At 51.8% G+C, this 19,090-nt stretch overlaps 1 protein-coding gene and 1 long non-coding RNA gene across 4 annotated transcripts in view; one reads left to right on the forward strand and one right to left on the reverse strand.

The window, feature by feature from the left end:
- Positions 1-19,090, reverse strand: part of svp (COUP transcription factor 2) — a 154,128-nt gene that overhangs the window by 80,401 nt on the left and 54,637 nt on the right. The window lies entirely within an intron of this gene.
- Positions 7,508-19,090, forward strand: part of LOC135904090 (uncharacterized) — a 181,717-nt gene continuing 170,134 nt past the window's right edge. Inside the window, exons 1-2 of the long non-coding RNA XR_010565007.2 lie at positions 7,508-7,522; positions 8,197-8,254. This is a non-coding gene — a long non-coding RNA (uncharacterized lncRNA). The remainder of the gene's footprint in view (positions 7,523-8,196; positions 8,255-19,090) is intronic.

Genomic DNA, 19,090 nt, shown 5'->3' on the forward strand with positions numbered 1-19,090 from the left:
CAACGGGTGGTCTGCGAGCGTGGTAGAACCCGTAACCTATAGAGGCAATGTGTCCACAGTAAGTGTACTCGACTTCAAAGTCGTTTCCCGTGAAACGCATCATGGTTTTCTTGGACTCAGTAAGACAGCACATTCAAATGAAGTTTCCGAGAACATAACGAAGGGGGTTCTTACATCCGTCACTGTACTCAATTTTCCAAAATTTCGCATTTTAACAAACATTGCCACACCTTGTAAATCCATATTACACTCAGTCAACTGCTTTTCTTTGCAGCTAATTATCCAGGCTTCGTTGATTCGGCTTATTGATATTCGGCAACATGTTTTAAATATGCAGATTGCTATAGTAGGCTGCGAGCAACGCCCACTTTGTTGCACTGAATATGTGACATCAGCCAACACGCTGACCTCCGAATGTAACCAGCTTCGCTAATCATCTTATGATGTAAACAGGAAATAAAATAAAGCTTGGGCTTGAGTTTCGCTGAATTTAAGAAGCAATGTTTCGAAGCTGACGCGATTTAGAAGAAAATAAAACATTCAGTAGCTTTCAACGCAAAGCGTGCATAAATACATTACGATGCGTACGAATCAGCAGCTCCGGTCGGGGAGGCACCTCTGACAGTATACGAGCCAGCGAAGAGCTTTCCCGCGTGAGCACGGTGTGACAGGGGTCGGCGCGCTTACAGGACAAAATCGTGGCCGGCAGGCAGAGAAGGACGCCGAGGATGCCACGAAAGCCAGGTAGATACGAAGATGGATCTGCTGCTTTCGAGGCTGCATACTTATAAGGACCGATACTCGGTATGCTGCTCTTTTTATTTGGTTAAGTATATCATTATTTGTGTGCATCTCGGAGTTGTGTACACGTATAAACGTAGGGGTGCACTAAGTAATTTTTATCAGACCTACGCTGCGGGATGTGCTACGCTGCAGAAAGAATTATCAAGAAAAGGTGAGTGGATTATTAATGTCACGATAAGCTGACGTTTTTCTCTTTCTATTTTTGGCTCAGGCGAACTTGGCACGGAAATAAATGTTCGTTTACTGAACGGTCGACTGAACCGGCGCAAGGCAACGTCTCCCACATGGATTTGAGATATTGTATTATGTAAGCGTCCGCGAAAAGCGGCCAGAGAATGAGCAATGGAAGAATTTCCGGGTGCGCGGAATCGATAATAACCGGCTTTCTACTTTCACGTTTAGGAAGGGATTACACTAGCGGCACGATCTGCATATGTATAAGAAAGACAGTGACGCACTGCAAACTTGAGGTACGCAGGCCCGGCAGCTCAACAGAAATACTAAAACTGTTTCTCATAGATAAGCGCAAATTATCGACTCGTAATATGCTTCCTCGTCTGCCTTATTGAAATGTCAGCTCCGTCTCTATCCCGACTTAACCGTTATCCCAGGGGGGCCACCCGTAAGGTGCTACTCGCCAGCCGTGGCGAGTGACGCACAGTGCGGCGTCACCGCAGCCGCTCGCAATAAAAGGTCAAAAGGATCAACTCCGCTTTCTTCCAGCGCGTGTCGTCCTTTCTTTTTTTTTTTAATGCAGCGAGCGACGGCGGGGGCATAAGAAAGAAGAAGAAGAAGAAGAAAGATGCGGAGGTGCTACACTGCGCATCCAAAAGCTCGCGCGTCACCTCGTAGTGGAAGGGGGGAAACCTGCCCCCGCCCCCTCCCGCAACCCAGCCCACCTTCTTTGGGACTACGCTTATGCTCGCAAGCGCGCACCGCGCGCGCTCTCTGCACACTCTCCGTCCCGGTGATCCCGTGCAGCGTCGTCAAAGCTGAGAGCGCGCACGAAAAAAATGGCTTCTTCGCACCTGTCGGCCCGCAATTTTCAATGGCGAGCGGTCGCGATTCTGTCGCGGTTATGGTCGGCGCCGCACCGGAAAAGAGGCAGTTAAAGGCCACCCCGACTTTCTCGAGGCGGAAAATATGCACGCGGTAAGACACAAATGACAGCCGCGACGGGCAGCGAAGTTTATCTGGCGTTTGAACGCCACTGAGCGCACGCCTCTCTTCTGCTGCTCTGGCAGGGCTGTCGGAGGCCACCGGTGCGAGAGCCAAAGTTTCACGCAATGCTGCACCCAACTTGGCCGAACGGAGCGTATTTGCTGCAACGGCGAGGAACCGGTTTCGCGACCGCCGTCGGCAGCAGCGGGGAGGAGGAGAAGGAGGACGAGAGAGGAGACAGACCTGCCGGGAGTTCCAGGTCAAGGACACCGCACCTTTGCAGGCTCGAAGAGGAGGACCGCGTACGCACAGACGGACGGGCGGCAAGGCTTCGTGAGGCTTGCCTAGCGCGAGCGTTGCGAAGGGCGTCGGCGGTCGCCTAGTGCGGCCGTGACAAAGGTAGCTCGCGCCCCCATGCCGTAATCGCAGCGAAACGCCTTTGTTGTGACGGCGAGTGACTGCAGAGTGGTGGCTGGAGCGCGACCCTGCACCGATCAAAGCCGCCGCAGGCGTCCCCGATTAGCGGACGCTAACGTTGTACACGCGGCTGCGCGTTCCGCGACGTCTCGCTTTGACCGTGGACTTTTCGCGCTCCTTGTTCGCGCAGGACACCGTGAGACATCCTGCAGTTTGTGGTTATTGCCAGGTTCGTCGCGCCCTTTGTAAGCGCCCGACACATCGCCGCTCTCTGTGTATACCTGCGAACGTCCGTTCTCTTGTTTGTTGTCATGTTTCACGGTCACCTCGAGCGCTCGGTCACTTGAGGCCGTCAGTTTTCATTCGCAGCTCATGGTCACTAAGTAGATTATGTGAGTCTTGTGTGTCCAGAGAAAAGAGGTTGGATAAAGAAGATTTCAATTTGGCTCCACCACCTCGAGGACGAGTACCGTCCAATGGCTCCACTCAAGTGCGAGAAATCCTAGCCACGGAAACCGTGCGAGTCATCTGATGGAACTCTGTACAGAGAACGCGACTGCAGTCCCCAGAAAGGCTGCAGGCGAAAACAAGGAGCGTCGAGCTAGCAGCCTACACTGGGCGTCCAGCTCGCCTGGAGTTCTCAGTCACGCCGATAGTGGCGGCGGTGTCGGGTAGTTGACCTTCGCGGTGCACGCCTATCCGTGGAAGGAGGCGAGCGATTCCCTCCTGGCCGAGCGGTCGCTACACTCACCAGCATCGTCGTGCATCGTTAACGGCGTGCGATGTGTCAGTCGGCGACGACGCCGATATCGGGGAGGCCGCCCGTCGGCAAGTTTGACGGTCGGATCAAATCGATCTCGCAAATGGAGCACGGAGAGAACTCGCTCGGCATGCGCGTAGGACGGGTCGCGGCCTCTTTTTTTTTATCCCGTCTTGTCAACGTGACTATTCTGAGCAGCTCAGTCCATTGCCACTAACTTATTTTTCGATTTTTCATTCCTTTGCCATCTCGTTCTAAAAGAGCTAATGTCACTTTGACTTTAGTATTCTGACTACACTCTTTTTTCTTTATTTTCGTTTCGTTCCTTTCTTTTTTTCTTTTTCGCTGGTGGTACGGAAAAATTAAGCACAAGGTTAACTGGCCGAAACGTTCGTTCATCACGCAAAATTAAGGGAACTGCCGTAGCCTGCAGTCGAAATTCCACAGACGATAGCGCTGCCTGTATTTGCGTGTGCTGTATGTCTTTCGCCCCTGCGATCACGCCCTCTTTCTTGTGCGACTAACCCCCTGCTCGATGCTGCCGTCAGCATCAATGAATCTTTGCGCATGCAGGAAGCCTGCAACCTCCTACGCAAGCCATTGATCCCCGGTATTAATTTCGCGAGCCTGTCCAAGTTTAATGCAGGACATTATACCTATAGATAATGATTCTTTAGTTACATATGTATATATAAAGGTGTCTGCTATTGTTGGCTACACAGGCGCATAAACATTTCTGAAATACAGATTATCACAAAAAGATAATGGGAATCTCTGAATCGGGCTTCTCCTCAAGGAGTTCTGTGCTGCGCAGAAGCCAGCTTTGGCGAAAAACGAGCTACGCACGGACGCAGTAACATCCTTCGAGGCGCGTCCGACGTTTTATACCGCTAGTATGTTTTGGGGCTACACAAGTAAAAAAACATAAAATTAACTGGAACGTAGCGAAATTCTACTACTTCGTGTGGATTACTGTCGTACATGGACATTAAACCCAGTGGAACAAGCGATCTAAAAGAAATTTTGCTCATTTACTGCGAGATAAAATTACGCAAAAAGCCCATTCATATCTCGACGCATTTCAGAATGCACCTCTCAAAAGCGGTTCTGGACTCAAGGTTGGTATTAAATTGACATGAATTGGTATATATGTACACTAATGTAAATAAACCAGGAGTAAATAATAAATTATGGCTAATTAGTAGGTTGAAGGTTGATTTTCCCGAATAAGCATTGTTTCGTCCCATCAGGAAATCGAGCTGCATACTCTCTCACGTAATTTAGAGAAGCAAGCATGCGCTAACCGGTACATGCGATTTTTCAAATATCCGTTTAAACATCGGTTTTAGAGCGTACGGATTTGGGAAATACGCTAGACTCCAGGTCTCTAACCAAGACAGTTCATATCTGCCCGCGTAACAAGGAGAAGCAGTCCAAGAAAAACAGCACACACACCGCCTTTTCTTTAGAAACATATCGTTTTGTTCTTTATTTTATATATCTTTATCTTTACTTTTCTTTTCTTGCTCTATTTATTTATTATTATTGCTATTTTTTTGCTTTCGCCAAAAGCGTACGCCGGCAAATTTATATTTCTAGGTCACCATCCTGAGAATGTTATCGCAAGAGGAAGGAAGAGGCAGAATCGCAGGTTGTGGGGATCACTATCGTTATCATCAGCATCATCATCATGTCTAGTTCTAACTAAGAACAATGCGGTGCCCCCGATTGCTTGACCTGATGCATTGTGTGGACCAGGTTAGGGGTACCCCACTCCTACGTAGAGCTACGGCTTGTCTAACGGGCTAGGAATGATATACAAAGGCTGTAGGGCACGCAAACGCTATGCTCATTTCGCACTGTCAACAATGCGCGCAGCGTGCAGGACTGGCGTAATCGCACGCTCATCTCATAATTTCTCTTTTCGCATTCGATCCCGCATTACCTGATTCACGTACGCCTCGATTCCTTCTCCACAACAACTTATAATAGGCAGAACTTAGTGTTGCTAGCTTGGCTCCTGCAGTGAATTCGCCGAATTATCGCGAGATGTCTCCATTCTGTATTTGCATAAGAAAAACGCCGCCTGCATCAGAAGAGCTATCAGGTTCATTTGCTAGTTAGTGACGGCGCTTCGCAATTGTTTACCAAGCGTAGCTCCTCTAACCAGTTTATAAACGAAAACATGACAAGGCAGTGAGCGCAGATTGCGATGGTGCTTGTAATTACGCGCGCAGCCACTTTACGACCGAGTGGTAAGAAAATAACGACGCGGACTTGTTTGACCGCCGTATTCGATGCGGATCCTGCTTCGTCAGTGACGCAACCGTCGCAAGAATTCCGGCGCAGTATACAACAGCAGAGCGAAGGGCAGCCGTGGCACTGAAAGCAAAACACGACGCAATCGCCTAAGCGTGCAAGAAACAAGCGGTCAAATTAGCATTCGACACGCCGCGCATGAGCGGCTTCGGAAGGGCTTTCGCCGTTTTCTCTTCTTTCCAGTCTGCTGCTCTTTCATTTATGTTCGCTTTACGTCCCCTTCTCGGTACGAGCCGCTTCCACAACTGAAACGTTGTGCCTGTGACGCTCATATATAACCTGCACGCGCTATAACACAGGCAATTGTGCCAGCGGGACGTGTCCTTGGGCTGAGACGCAGCGGCTAACCATCCATTCACGTGCAAACTCGGTAATACCTTGCAGCGTTTGCCGGAGCTACGGCATCCTTTAGAGCCGCCAATCAGGCACTTGTAATGCGCGAAATTTCGACTGCGCAACATGTAAAAACATGTAACAACGTGCCAACGACTGTACGGTCGGCTGAAGAACGGGCCAGTCACGTGATCCTGCGTGACCTGACCGCCGTACCGGATCACAGCAGCCACCGCTGCAAGGATGCCAAAACGAAACCGAATCACGAAGTGTTCTCGAGCGTAACCAGCTTTGTGAATAAGGCGCGCTGGAGCGCGGCTAAGGTCCGTTCTGCAACTTCCGCGACACTGCACGCTTTTAGCGGAACGAAGTATGGTTAGCACGCGCCCGCGGGGCTACTCTCCCGCAGCCCGTGTCAGCGCCGAGTTTGAGTAATGCTCTCGAAATGAAGATGACCCGGTGACCCCGCTATATAGCTGTACTCCGCGGCGGCGCCGATATCGGCGGCGCGCGCTGGACCTTTCTTCGGAGCGTCGTTATCGCGCGCACGCGGCGCGGACAGCCGCGCGCGGTGCTGCAGAGAGAGGTAACGCCGCGCGGGGCCCTACATACCCGTGCGCTTCGCGACCTTGTTCCAACCTCCGGAGGAACGAGACGACGCCGCAGCCGCAATTTCGAGCACCACGTCTTTTGTGTCTTTGCTGACTGATTCTGTTATGCCTCTGCGGCGGCGATGCGCGGCCAGGCAATCTGCAAGGCGCTACATGAGAGCATGCAGTGGCGCCTGTGGGCGTACATGCAGTGCTGCCGTCTGTTTCGATGTAAGTGAAACAGACTGCCGTCATATTTTCGGAATGTCGCGCGGGAATGAGGCCGTGGGGATAATTAGCGTAGTGGCGAGCGACTTCATTGTCGTGAGCTTTGTACGAAGGTGCAGCCAACACTTTAGCATTTCTTTTCGAACGCTATTCCTACGTTGAAAATTGTAAGTTAAAGCTGTCGATAAGCGAACAGGATGCAGACAGCCACGGGGTACAACAGCCAGTCAGTGATTAGGGTCCGTACTTAAAAAACTTGGGCACCATCCGCGAGTCGTTATCATGCCGGTCGCGGTCATGCATGGATGACCAGCGCTCTTTAATATGAGAAATTTTTTCTGATACAGGAGCTGCGCCCTTCTTACGTACACCCTAAATGTGAACTCCCATCATTGGCGTCTTCGTTCACAAATACTGCACCTTGCCCTGAGACAACTTTGGTTTAGGTAGAGGTACTGCCATATTAAAAACGTCGAACTCTTCGCGAACAAGCTGCGAGGATACGGGCGTTTTAGCGTCAACCCTTTCTAAGACGAAAGCCTTAGGTGTCTATAATGCTCGGGTAGACGTCACATTTCCCAGGAAGGTTCCTGTAAACAAAGCAAATTAGTGGCTTCGAAAAGAAAATTTGGTGCATTTCGGTCTGCGTGCGAGACGAGCACGCTTCCGTGAAGCCACGACTGCTCCACGGTTCTGGTTTACTTAAGGATGCGCCTTGTGCGTGCCTGATTGCATACGTCACGTGGTCACAGAGACGCGTCCATGGCACTGCTCGCGCGTTTGTCGTCATCGTCTTCCACAGCTGGCTCCGACGCCGTTCATCATGCCAGCGTTCCCATACTGATCCTCCCTCTGCGAAGACGCTGAGGGCTCTAGCCCAGTATACCATGCAGTAGGTGCGGCGATTTAGGTGAGTTCTGTCATGCGCTCCGACGGACAGTCGCCACAATTCGTCATAAACGTCTCTTAATTGTGACAAAAAGTGTGCCAATTAAGTGCTTTCGTCTTAACGTTTAGCAGACGCGAAACGCTTGCTTATTTTTTATTGCTGCCACTGCGAATGCTTCAACCTATAGCTAAAGGTATTTAGAGCTGCCACGCTACGCGAAAGATCGTGGGACTATTCGGGGCCACCCCGACTTTCAGGTAAAGACGTGTCATGTTCGACAGCTTCTTAATTAATATACAACGTCAATTTCTAGGTGGGCTGTCATCTAGCCACACCTACACTAATTAAAGGAGTTCGATATGCACTCTTGTGATTCTCATTTGTGCCGCCTGCACTCCAGGTTAAGGTACCCAGTGCCCACTCGTGACAGCAGTCTCACGAGAGCTGATAAATTTGACGGATAGCGCATGTCAAGCTAATGATTCCAGAGGCGTCGACTGATATGATCGGTGTGCTTTGTAAGACACCAGGCCTGATGTGCGTCGCAGTTACAAACATAAAATACGTGAAACGGGTTCATTAATGAAGTAACCTCTCACTTGAAGAATGCCGACGCCACTGCGCGTGGCGTCAAGGCTTTTATTGTGCGCATTTAATCACAGCATGACAGTCCAGGTTTCGTTTTTCTTCTGCAGTGCGCTGAGGTCTTGGAGACGCCGCACAACCGACGGAGCTGACAGCGCCACATTTTAGGTAACGTTTGTTCTGCGTCCTCGTCTCAAAGGGATAAACCCCGCATCTGCACGCTTTACGTTTTTGCTGTAGAGGGGCACAGCGATGGAAACTTTGTCTGCGGGAAGCAATAATTATACCCATATAAGGAAGAGCCTTGTGAACACGGTTGTCCAGCTTGCTTTGCTCCTACCAAACTGTGTATATATATATAGTCTCTATTCTCGAGGACAGCAAGCGGCAAACCTATGCTATTGCGCAGGCTCGCTAAAATTGACGCCCTCCGTCTACTTTCCTCCCTCTCGAAGAGGAGTTGGCCATCGAACAAGATGGAAGCTTCTGAGAAAGCACGTTAAACTTCTTTAGAAAATCCGGAGCTCAGCCAATTGCCTCCAGCAAGCATCAGTTCCGGACGCACCTGAGGCGGAAAGCAAGGAACAGCTGCGAACCAGTAACGCCGTATAACGTTGCCAGTTCCCGTCTGACGCTCTCTTCTTTTGTCTTTATTTTCATTGATAATCGTTTGGCGCTCACTTGATGGCTTCGAGTCTCTTGTCGTCTCGCCTCCGTATACCAAGCCCCTCCCCCACCGTATCTCTCTCTCTTTCTCTTTTTGTCTCTTCCCGGTGGCCGCCTTTTCTGCGCTTGCGACATCAATGAACGCTCGTCTAACTGTGGCAAAGCGGCAGTCGCGGGGCGTCTCGCATTTCCTCCATTTTTCATCGTCTACTCTGAAAGGAAGGCGAAGAAGGATGAGAGGGGATGGAGGCGGGGGGAAGAGCGGGCGGCAAGAACGAACTGTTTCGTCTGCGCCAAGCCCGGAGAAGAAGTCGAGCCAACGGCCAAGCCAGAAGCCAGAGAAGCAAATTGCCTCAATTGCCTCAATTTCGAGCTGCATGCGCGCCGCGCTGGCCAGCGCCGAGGCCGCGAACCGTGCGCGCAGCCCATCGTTTGTTACATTTTCGCGTGTGCCCTCTCTCCTCCCCCTTTCTTTTTGTCATTTTTTTCTCTCTCTCGCCAGCACTGCTTTCATCTGTCTCTCACGCACACTGTCTTTCGAGCTCGCTTTATGTGCTTCATTCCGACACCAACCAAGGCAGCGCGTCGTGAAGCAGGGGATAATTGGAGGGGCCTACTCTCGAGAAATCGCCTTTAAGAAAGCCATGCGCAAACGTCTCTGCTGTATCCCTCCACCAGCCCTCCTCCCCCACTATGCCTCTCCGCACGCCCTGCTCTCTCGATTCCTTGCCTTTGTGTTTCTCCGTTTTGTTGTCTCATTCATTCGTCCACCTTGCTATATTTTGGCGACTAGAGCACCACCGGGCCTCTACCACGCACTGAACCCTACTGGGTGAGACTCCGTGCGAAGCTGCGCATATACAGACTGCGACCCTACCCCACCTCCCCTCCCCTCTCGGCTGCACGACGTAGGAAGGGAGCGTCTGTAGTGGCAGCGTCTTGCGTGCGTGTAAGCGCGTATTCTTAGCCTTTCGCCGCCGTTTACTATTATCTTCTTATATATGTATTTTTTGCCTCTTGCCGCTGGTTGTCCTGAGGGCTCGAGCACGTGCCGTGGAGCGCGCGTTCCCGTCCGAAATTAACGCGGCGGCTGTAATTCGCCTCCCACAAGAATACACCCAGCCTTTCCCGTACACTCCATCTTCCTCCTGCTTCATCACTATATACGCACTTCTCCCCCACTTTGCTGCCAGCAGCGTCCAGCCAACGACGAACGCCGTCGTTTCGTGCTTTATTTATTTCAGCGTCCTTTTCTTTCTATCCACCCCCCTTTCTTGTTCTCTCCGAGCGCGTCTCTGAAACAATAGGCCAAGCAAGCAGGCAAGCAAGCCAACCGGTGGAACCACGTCTCCGTAATAACAGTAATGGCGTCTCCCGCGGCGGAGTAGTATATGCCGCGTCGAGACACGGCGAGCGAGCGATGGGTCGCGCGAGCTCCGTACCTGGAAGTTTCCAACAATTTTCTTCCAGCGTTTTGTTTCTTTTGTTTTGTTTTTCTCGCTCCTGCCGTACGCCGGCTCGCTGCGCTCTCTCTGATACGCCCTTCGTATTCTCTTGCTTTCGTTCGTTCTTCAGCGCGCGTGGTATTCCAAGCCGGGCAGTCGTCGCCTGCGGCCCGTTTGTTGTTCTTCAGCGTCAATCCTCCCAAACTATTATTTCTCTCTTTTCGTCTTTCCATCTTTCCAGCGTGGCGATCCGGCGGCTACAACACTCGCGGTGAGCGCGGCGCGATACTACACCGCCGAGACGTTCCCATTGTTCGGCCAAAAAGTAATAGCCCCCAAGTGGTTGTGCTGGTGTCGGTGGCGGCTGGCTAAGAGAGGGGCGCGCAACTTCAAACGGGCTGAACGCGCCCCGGCGCGTTTCGTGCGAGGCATGTATAGGGCCGTCGTGCACGGCATCGCAATGATTACGCCGCCCGGTTTGCCTAGACAACAGGGCCTTCTTCACTGCTGGTTTACGGGTATAAAGTTGCGTGCCCTATCTACCCGCGAGACGACGATGCTTCGAGCGTTGGTGCGTGCACCGCCCAGATTCACGTCGACCATGGGTGCGCCTCTGCCTCATTTTTTTCCCCGAAAGAATAAATGAAATGCTGTTAAGTAGCATAGGAGACACGCACGAACTGTCACGTGTGTAGGAAGGGCCGGAGGAACTACTGTATAACGAACGTCCCAATAGGGTGGGTTCGTTAATTTCCGCCCCTGTATTTGCACGAGAATCTAGATTTGCGTTTAATCGCGTGGAAGTATATGGTACATGGTCGAATACCGCTATCACTCTACGTCGCTTTGTTGGCGCTTAGAGGAACGCCTTGCGCAGCCACGAAGAAGTTTAATGTCGAGATAATACGCGCGATAGGTAACCGCCATCTACATCGAGCCTACAGGGAATTGGTATACCCACGGATGCCGTGTATCCTGCAATCCTGTACGTTTATGCAGTTTGAGACGTGCATCGGCTCACCAGGCGCCATTACCCGACGCTTGTGTTTCTCCGTCCAGAGTTCGGTGTCCTCTCCCCTTGTGCTTCTTCTCCCACAGCCAAAGCCACGACGGCCGTTTTCGCTCCCGGCCAGACGCCTTCGCCCTGGCTCCTCGGTGCAAGGTATCGCGTTACCGCTTCCAGCGTGCACCTCTGCAGCCGGCGCAGACGCTGGCACAGACACGCACAACCGACACCACCGAGCACGGTCAGGCAGCGCATCCGTGGTCGTAGTTAAGCGTGCAGTAAGGTGGAGGTCGCTGGCGTGCAGCTTCAGTTGAGGCAACAGCGCAGTTGTCGCAGCGCACCCTTTCTCCACCACAGATGTTTGCTTCACTGGCCTAGTTTGTTTATTTCAACTTTTCAACATCTGTCGTTGTTTATCGTTAAGGGTTTACTGAAAGCAGTAAAACTGAAACACAAACTGAAGTGTTCCTATGATATTCCGCGCTCGAACGTCTAGTAGGCCAAGCTGAACGTGTAAGATCGCGCGGCTCACCAAGTACAACGCCGCATATGTCGCGCTCAAGCGCTCGCCGTTTAGCGGAAGCCAGCGTCGACCACTGCTGCACGGAACTGCGCCGGCACGCAGGACGTCTTCCGCTCGTCCTCCTCCGCTGGGAGTCGTGTCGTCGTCTGCCCGTCCGAACAAAGTTCGCCTGCTTCGGCGGCGCCCTCGGAGGGAGAACCCGACACGGCGAAGCAGCTCGCTTCCTTTCTCGTGTTCAGCTCGGCAGCAGCCAGGGTCCGAAGGACAGTGCCTGCAACTCCTCCTCCTCCCCCTCCCCCCCCCTCCATTTCCAGCGCGCGTCGCCTTTTCGTTCAGGCATCGGCAGAGGCCCTGTACTCTCTTTGAGGTTTCTATTTCTTCGCGGATTTCCTTTCCTCCCGAGCGCTTGCTGCAAGCAAAAAGGATGGTCTGGATCACGCGTCACCGCCGTTCTCAGACACTCGGCGTCGAAGACACAATGCCATCCTCCCTTTCTCTACCTGTACGCATGTGCGGCCCCCGTTATCAAGCATCGAATTGGTCCCTTTCTCGAAATGAACCGAAATCCACACGCGTTGTACTGCGTTGTCGACCCGGAGCATCGTGCGTATCGCAGCGTCCTTTTCTGGATGGGAGGACAAGCGCAACGCTTTGTTTTGTACAGAGAGACGACGTAAGAACTGCATTCCTAGGCGCTCTTGCGACACATATAGTTCCATCACATCACGGTGACCGCATCAGCAACACAGCTTCAGCGAGTCACGCGTTGGCACGAAACAAAGCGCCAGAAAATCAAAATTAAATTGCTCAACGATGCGATCGATGGGGGTCAATCTTGCGACTCGCTTTTTGTTACGAGGTCATGCTATGGTCGCCGATACTACGAGGCACACAGTAGCGGTTCCTGTTCATCATATTCGCAGTCTCTGTAGAAACTACCTGTCACAGTGTCTATTCTTAGCTGTAATTAATTGTGAAACACTCGTCAAGTGTTACCCCTAAGCAAGACCCGGACCTTGGAAACGACACACTCGTACTCCCAGCTGCAAGCTATGAAAACCTTCATCCCCCCAGCGTCTCGTGCATGCAAAGGGGCAGAAGGACGCACACCTTCCCGCTCTGAGGCCTTTCACAAGATTCTTGGCAAGCCACAACGCGCGCAATACCGAACTTGTCCAAAGCACGAACGGCAAACGCAGCAGCGTTCCGTAATTGGCCGCGGTCACAAATATAAGCACTCGGCCCGGCCCGTGTAGGGGCGCGCGCGTAGCCAGACCTTGACGAGACCTCAGCGCGATTTCGAAACGCGGCACCTCCACTCGAGCGCTGCCGCGCTTTCGCGACTCGCAGGCACGCGCTTTGGTAGACGGACGCGAGCTGGGGCGATGTTTACGCGAGCTGTGATTAAACGGGAATCATCGCGAAAAGAAGCTCGCTCATTAATTACACACGGCGGCGTCGTGCATATCTGCAGGGTGTGCGTGCGTGCGTGTGGGTAGGCGCGCGTGTTTTCTTCTTGGCGCCGCGTTTGCATTAGGAGTGTCGAAGTTGCAGAAAAAATTGTATGTGCGTGAAGTCTGGGAAGCCGGTCACGTGGTCGAGGTAGAGATGGAATGGCAGAACTTCAAAGAGACTGCCAATATATATATATATATATATATATATATATATATATATGCAGTGAAACTAACGGTGGTCGGACAGAAGCGCAGCGCCCCCTATACTTTCAACGCTGACCATAGCAAGCCAAGAATGCCGCTAGGCTAACTTCTCCGGATAACATTGACTACCTTTCTCTTTCAGACTTTTCGTGACAGCGAAGTCTCGTGTCAGTAAAAAAAAAAATATATTATGACGACTGACAGTATATATACGACACTGAGCACGAACGCGTAGTACACACCGGCGCCCTCCCTCTTTAAACGCATGCAGTTCGAAAAAGAAAAGAAAATTCTATATGTGGAAATTATAAACTTGTTTTTACAAGTCCGTGCGCCACGTGTTCCTGTCAACCGTGAACTAATAACGCCTGACAGACGATGCCCTTTCTCTCAAGCGCTGCTCTGGATTTGGGTTTCCTATAACGCGCGCCCAGGCTCGCGGTCACGTGCTTTTTTGCCCAGAAAGAAGCAAGATCTGTGGCGGCCAGCGGTGGGGCCCGTCGACTCTCGAGGCGCGAGCGGCCGATCCCGAATGCGGACGACACTCATCAAACCAAATTAGGGGCCCGGCATAAACGGCGCGCGCTCGACAGAAGCGGCGAAAACGAAAGTCGTTAGCCCATTTACAGACGGGCGCCAGTTTTCCCTTCCAAAGTGCGCCTGCGGCCGCGCCTTTCGTTCTCCCTTCCCGAGTCCAATTAGCATTGACGACTCCTTGGCCTGACGCTATGTGTTCGAGGGACGGAGGCACCGCCGCCGCCATCTGCGGCTAAATGTCGCCCAAAAGCGGCTACGTCAAGGATAGCGCCGCTTCCTCGATTCTACTTATATTTCTCTGTCTCCCTCTTTCTCTCTTTTACGTTGATGTTCCTTTAACGGGCCGGCGTTTCCTATTCCACTTTCTGCCTTCATATTTCTGTCCTTGTACACATTATGTCTGCTGCAGGGCATTGAACTCTCCCGGTATATCGACAAATTGACCCGCGGCCATTCCGTCGACAAAAAAGAAACCCGACTCAGTTCGTATCCGGATGGAGGTAGTCATAGGATCACTGGATGTGCCCTATTCTGCCTACCACGTGGGAACTACGTAACTACACAAGACGCAGGACAGGCGACCTTCTAGAGTCGACTGTTTCTGCTGTGTGTTTAAGTTGTACACCTTTATTCCTCAGCTGGAAACCAAGTACATAGTATGATACTGAAGTAAGTGTGGTCGGTATTCTTTGCTTTACGTTACATAGGCTCGAAGTGATCACACCCTTGTTCACTGTCAGAGACACATACTGGATGATCTACCACCATACAGGCAGAATTAAGGGGGGCGGTGGTTCAGTATCCAATCCTAATTCCCATCCCTTTTAAGCTGCATATGGCTAGCCGATTGCCCGTATGTCGCCTGTATGCCGAAAACTCCTCCGGCGCAACCCCATTCGCACGCGCAAAAAAAAGAGAGAGAGAGAGAAAGAGAGGCGCGCGATTTGCTGCGCCAGCAGTGACGTCGTTGCCCACCGTCGCAGCCGAGCTCACGCGCAGCAGTTTCTCTCCGGCTACGAAACGGGTAGGCCACGCGTCATACGTACGCCTGAGGAACAGGCAGCTTTCGATCAGCAACGCCGCGAGCAGAACAGGGAACGAGCTCATCTATGCCGTGCCGATACTGCAGCCTGAATACAAGATAGGGCTCGTGCAACCGAGCGCAAGCAGCAACTGTGTACGTTAGATTCCGGCAGTCTACTAAGCCGTCGTTAGATGAACCATGGGAATTAACCCAGTGATAAACACCGGGGCCGCACGTTTCAGCTTCGCTGGTTAATCACCTGTGCGAGCGCTTGGGCGGTGATTTTTTTTTATTACACGCCCCATTGTGCGGTACAAAGTTCTTGTTGGGCCACTGACCCCATTAATCAATTTACGCACACTCTGTACTTATCATTAGTCGTGTTTAAAGGAACACTAAACGCAAATACTAAGTCACGCTAAAGTGATAGACTAGTGCTCGAGAATCTCTAACGCCTCAATATTATCGCAAACCGAGTCTTAGTAATCGGGTTAAATGCAGGATACGATTAGAGACTCTTCCTGGAAATTCAAGTACGTGCCCGATGACGAAGGCAATCCTCATCTGAGTTCTGTCACTAGCACTCAACCAGTCGTTACAAAAACATCAATGTATTACATTATAAGACGAATGAAAATGTTACTTGTCCAGTTCTATTTCATTTTCAGAAAAAAAAAATCACTGATTGACGGTGCCCTTGACAACGACGCGGGCGGTCGAAAGGTTTCGTTTTCGCTCGATCGACTGTGCGCCGCACGGGCTTTTGCGCTTGAGTAGTTTCGTTATTGCGTAGTGCTACACTGGTATTGCTGGCTCGTGAAACTCGCACAAACTGCAAGTAGCAGACAATTCCACTTCTATGTGATGTCGCGGGATGCCCGAATGATCCACGCCACTTGACCAAAAGCAGCTGCAGCGGTGAATCCACCGCTCTGTCATGGCTCGATTTCTCCGTGACCAGGCATTTGTGTTTTGCGCAAAACAGCGCACCGCCGTCTCTAGGGCACCGTTTTACTCAACGACAGCCGCAAAGTGCGGTGTTGGTGTATGCAACGTTACCACTTCCCGATTGGGTGGCGGGAAATCGGAGTGGCGACAGAGGTATGTTGAGCCTTCAGATGCAGTTTTCTCGTAAACTACGTCTTTCCTTGGCACGAAACACGTGTTGCGAGGTTTATGGAATGGTATTTAAACTGTATACGTCGAGTTAGTATTTGCCTTTAGTAACCCTTTAAGAACACTGAAGTCTGCATTTCTGTCTAACAATGTCACCGTGAGTTAACAAAAGCGCCGCCTTACATCACGCCCGAGCGCGACTATAGGGAGATGTCACTTGAAACACGCGACATCCATCAGGAGAAGCAACAGTGTATAGGCATCATACTTTGCTGGTGAAGCAGCGCACTGACACGGACACAGTGAAGACACAGTGTGTGTCTTCATTGTATTTTCACTGTGTCCGTGTTAGTGCGCTGCTTCACCAGCAAGGTATGATGATTAATCACCAACTCCCCATTCCCCTCCCCACGTGTAGGGTAGCAAACTGGACTCAGTCTGGTTAACCTCCCTGCCTTTCCTTCGTCCCTTCTCTCTCTCTCTCTCTCTATCACCAACTAGCCTAACTTTCCAGATTACCGAGTGTATAGGCACTCGCCAATAATGACGAACAATTACACACACAATCAGAGCGACTGTGACAGGCACAGTTCTTTGAATAAAGTACTAGAGAGTATCTCGCGTCGCCTAGGGCATATGGAGCTGTACCAAAAACATTAATTTCATTTTTTTCTCAGACATCCTAGTGTGACGGCGTTGTTAGCAATGCGACGTTTGCAGTATAACTGGCGGCCGCCAACAAAGTAATCTGCGGTTGCTACAACGCGAACACGGCGACGACGATTGACCGCAGCTGCTGACACCTGCGGGTGGCAAAGACGTAAGACGAGGCTAAATTTAGTAGGCCATCTTAAGAAGCGTTGTAGCAGGCATTCTTGTCTATCAATATACCTACCTTACGCTTACACATCGATCCGCTTCCAAGCGTTGATAGTTCTTGCTCTGATAGCCTTATACCGCAAGATGTCATGCGGTCTCCCCGCACTGAGGACCTCGCACCTCCGTTCCACTACCCTTTGATCGTTAAGCACATGCTATGCATTCATCGGCCCCAGCTGGCCTCATTTGCATAAGGCCAGCCGAGCGTCGGCGGCGCGCCTCGGGTTCTGGCCAGGGTCGTGAGGTGGAAGGGGCCGCTATTAAGCTACGCTAACGAGTTGCCCTATTTGAATCAGCCCCGACTAAGCTCACCGCCTCACCTCGCAGCGCCAACCGCCCTGCTCTCCTGTATCATAGACCGCTCCCCCTCCTCTACGGCGCCTTGTTTCAGGCAGCAGAGGGTGCACCTTATATAAAGCGTGCGCCTTCTTGGCGCAACAAGCGCTCTTTTGTGAGGAAATGGCGTGGCCCGCGCACGTTACCGTTTATGTACTCCGCGGACTGGAGGTTCTCGAGGTTATGCAAGCCTTTCATCGACTATGAGCGTAATTAGCCGAGACTTCGTCTTAATAGAGTCGCAGGTGTGCGTTTTACAGCGGTATAAAGTAAAGTAACGAACTGCCTATCGAACACTCAAATTGAGCAGCATTAGATGACATCGTACATCTCGTACACGCGATCGTTGTGATACTTCAAGAAAACGTCTGCTCGTGCTCGTGTCGTGGTCCGTGGACATTTATTATTATTATTATTATTATTATTATTATTATTATTATTATTATTATTATTATTATTATTATTATTATTATTATTATTATTATTATTTGTTGCCTGTGTACACGAGCATGTGTATGTGCATATTTATACTCGTGCCACGCGAACTTGCGTGCTGCGTCTGCGCAGCAGAAAGCGAACAGCTATCGCGGAGCGCGCGCGTTTCGAGAGACCAAAGACGCGAGAGAGAGAGAGCGCGGGATGTCTCTCCTTCATCAAGTGGCTAAGCACGCGGCGCCGATTTTTCTTTCCTCGTCCAGCCTCGTTTGGCAGCGGCCGCTCTGCAAGACTCCTCCGCGGCATTGTCCGCGCGCAACACAACAGCGGCAGCCCGCGACGAGTGCAAAAGAGTGCCGCGCGACCGTGCCACAGTAGCTCTCCCATCGCGAGTCCAGCGTGCACACGAACAGCGGTGTTGCTGCGTGCGCGCCACTGACACACGCACAGACGCTCTCACGCCCGGACGAAGAAGGATCGCCGCGCCGCTGTTGCACCGCACGCACACACGCACACGTGTCGGAGAGGAAAAGTGCGCGCGCCGGGAGGCAACCGAGTCGTGTCCATAAGCACCCACGGCACGTCGGGTCATCAGGCTGCCGATCTCGGGCAAGAGGAGCGGCGGCGGTGCAGCTCGGGAGCACCGGCGAGCGAGCAGCGCGGCTCGCCGCCCGAGGAACCATCAGCGCGAGCGGTGCGAGTCATCATCGCTCCGATGCGAGAGGACTTCTCACGAGAGAGGCACGGAGAACGCGCGCGCGCGTTGCACTGGTTTTTCGGGAGCCGCGCCACTGCATGCCAGCCTTCTCTTCCTACGCGGAGGCCATTGTTCGCGCTGCAGCGCGATGATCTGCGTCTCGCCGCGCGGGTGCTTCCACGATGAACGAGCTTCGCGTGGCGTGGACGTCCGAGGTTTAACGGACGGCTGCAGGGGCCCCGCAGGCCGCGTACGATCTGGCACGTGTCCCTGGTCAACGCTGACAGGTGTTCCGTTTTGCAAAAATGTGCTCCCGGCATGCTACGGATGTACCGTTTACGCACTAAAAGTTATTTGTAATAAACATAAAATTAGCGCGCTTCTCGTTTTTTGTTCACGGGTCCGTGGGGAAGCGGTTGTTTCCTCCCTCCAGCGCGACGTGTCAGCAGTTTTGTACTCGAATAGATCTACCGGGGATATATGTCCCAATCCTGTATGCTGCACGCATGCTGGTTCTTTTCTGGTAGACGACCGGAATTCTCATTGGTTGAGATCCACGAATTACATTACCTCTTTTCCTTTCTATGTTAATTTTTCATATTTCGCATATACTTGGAAATTCGTTTTGAATATAGCGACGAGGTAGGTGGCTGTTCATGCTACGTCGCGCGCGGCAGCT

This window comes from Dermacentor albipictus, chromosome 1 (assembly GCF_038994185.2).
Source record: "Dermacentor albipictus isolate Rhodes 1998 colony chromosome 1, USDA_Dalb.pri_finalv2, whole genome shotgun sequence".
In the NCBI taxonomy this organism is placed as follows: Eukaryota; Metazoa; Arthropoda; class Arachnida; order Ixodida; family Ixodidae; genus Dermacentor; species Dermacentor albipictus.